The sequence below is a fragment of the Sciurus carolinensis genome, unplaced genomic scaffold (assembly GCF_902686445.1).
Source record: "Sciurus carolinensis unplaced genomic scaffold, mSciCar1.2, whole genome shotgun sequence".
Lineage (NCBI taxonomy): Eukaryota > Metazoa > Chordata > Mammalia > Rodentia > Sciuridae > Sciurus > Sciurus carolinensis.
The window spans coordinates 2,978,489-2,981,178 of NW_025920125.1; the positions used below are offsets into that span (position 1 = coordinate 2,978,489).

Here is a 2,690-nt window from a genome sequence, read left to right on the forward strand (position 1 = left end):
TAATAGACTTATAGGACATTTATGAATATCTGCTTCCATAAACAAATACACAACAGATTAGAAAGACACTGATATAAAGGTCATTGATATGAACTGAAAGGTCAGAAGGCACATTCTGAAGAAGACTTTGCAGCAAATAAAAGAGAAATAGGGTATACTAATAAAGTAAAATTCTCTAAAGTTCTTAATTAAGCTTAAAAAGCAATTTAAAAAGATACATAATTTTATCAAACAAAAAATTCTTACAGAGTTTAAAGTGTTTATCATTTAGCTCTAAGGAGTTTTTAAAATTCACAAAAGAAATAAGAGAAAATAATTTGTTTCCAATTTGAATATTCTTTGAAGCACCTCACATTCTCCTAATTTTTCTTTACTAAAAGAAAAACAGGTAATGTTAGTGTGGTGCAGATGGCATTGTAGATTCAGTGCTATTTTCCTTATCCTGTTGTTTGTCTTTATGTGGTGACTCTGGTTCATTTTTACTATATTCCCCTTCACTGGAATCACTGTCCAATCCACCTTTAACTATGGCAGACTGCTTTTCATGGGAAGAACTTTCATAGGCTTTGTCTGTGGGAATAGCGCCTTTCCTTTGGGGTAAGATAGTGAAAAATGCTTCTTGCCATTCTCTTGTTTCCAAGTATCCCAGAATAATCTCAAATACATGATTAACTGCCAAAACTTTTTGACTATTCATCTTCACAAAACTTCCAAGGGGGAGCTGTGCATGATCAATTCCAAAATCTGATGCTTGTTTATATGTGAATCCCTTATGATGATTGTGGTCCACTAATCCTCCAATCACATATGCCTTTGATTCATCTAATTTCTTTAGTATATTGGGTGGATCTGATGTAAGATAAATCAGGTCTTCTTTTTTTATGAGTTCACTATAGTACTCTGGTTTGATGTGGATATCCTTCCAGTTGACCCATCCTTTGTCATTTTCATCCATGTTCTTTTTTAGTTGGCCTCCATGGCTTGTCAAGTAAAGCTGCACAGGATGCAGTGCTCGTCAGTTTTCTGCATAGCATCGTTGGATTTGCTTATGAAGATTTTTAATGTCCTTTAATACCATCAAATCATCAAAACTACAGTCAATGATAAGGCAGAGTGTACTACGAGCAACATTTCTTCGAACTCGTTTTCTGTCATTTCCATCTGAATTTGATTCCAGTTGACACTGTTGCTCTAATTTCTTTCTCTTGCATTTTTCTTTCCGCTTCTGTTTGTGAAGTCCTTGTTGTTCTTCCCATTGTTTCTGTTTTATCAGCTTTTTCATTTGTCATTTTGATACTGGTTCAATTCCTTCATCTAATCTTGGTTTCTCTCTTTCCTGATCTTCACTTAAGTCTTGCTTCCTTTCAACATTAGAAGTCTCAATAAATGCTGGTGACATTTCAGATGACATTATTTGGTGTTTCAAACTGAGTTGATGGGGAACATGATAGTTCGTTCAGAAAGTCCCTGGTGTGTTCCGATACTGCCTGTGAGTCCTCCTTTGGAAACTTCAACTCCCAGAGGCAGAGGCTAGAGTTACACCAGAATATTTTTATTTTGATAGTGTCCACTCTTTCAGGTCTAGAAAGAAGTTTTGCTAGAAGTGATTATTCATTTTGTACTTGATTACACAAATAAGACATATTTCATTTTTTTGTTTTCTTTTGTGGTGCTGAAGGTTGAACCCAGTGCTTCCTGCATGCTAGACAAGTGCTCTTTTGTTGAACTGCATCCCCAGCAACTAGATCTTTTAGTTATCATAAATTTTATGACCAGATAGAGTGATAATAAAATCACTTAGAAGTTCAACTCAATTTGGAACCATTCAAGATTTTGGACCTCCAATAATGGTTTGTGATTTCTAAAAGGAAAAGTAATTTTCCAAAACATAGCAGCATCTAAGATCATCCATGGACTTTGTATCCCCAGTTTCTTCACTTCCTGCAGAACATCATGGAGGCAATGGACTCTGGTGTCCTTCTAACCTCTTCTTCTCACAAGGCATCATCCACTGTGGTTGCCAATCCTGTTTATCTTTTTCTTCTCTTTGACTATTAGTCAAATGAACATTTTGAATCTATTACTGCTAAAGAGTATGAATAGAAATAAAAATAGGACAAGGATTCATTGGAATAACTGATCTAGTCACAGTCAAAGTCCCTCTGTTGAGGAAGTTCAGTCATGAGTTGAAATAGTCTCTAAAATGTTATTTTAGTGCAAAGTGGTCAAGTTTTTAGAAGCAGCACCTAGTACCTAGTGACTTCATAAAAATATAAGTTGACCTACGTGTGTTCTTATTTCAACATAAAACCTATAAAAGTGGCACCATCTTGAGTCATATATTAGATGAAATGGTTTAATTTTCTGTTAAAATACTTTTTGAATACATAGTAAAATACAGAACTAGTTAGAATGTCACTTATCAAAAATTATAATTGTATAAACAACCAAGTGCTTAAAAACATATAACCATGTCTTAAGGATTGATTTTTGAGTAGATTTTATCTTTATACAGAAATTGCAAATAAAGTGCAGAGATTTCCCAGGTAGTCTCATTCTTGTTTTTCTTTTGATATGCTTTATGTGCACTGCCTCAAATAGGCTAACATCCTAGGAAAGGTGTCATGAAGAACAAACACTAGTGTGCTATCACTAAGTGCAGTTGCATTTCCTTTGGATTCTCAGTTCTG

The 2,690-nt window shown here is 34.6% G+C and overlaps 1 pseudogene; it reads right to left on the reverse strand.

Moving 5' to 3' along the window:
* Positions 1-394: 394 nt before the first annotated feature.
* Positions 395-1,426, reverse strand: LOC124973909 (tRNA methyltransferase 10 homolog A-like; annotated as a pseudogene).
* Positions 1,427-2,690: the final 1,264 nt, after the last annotated feature.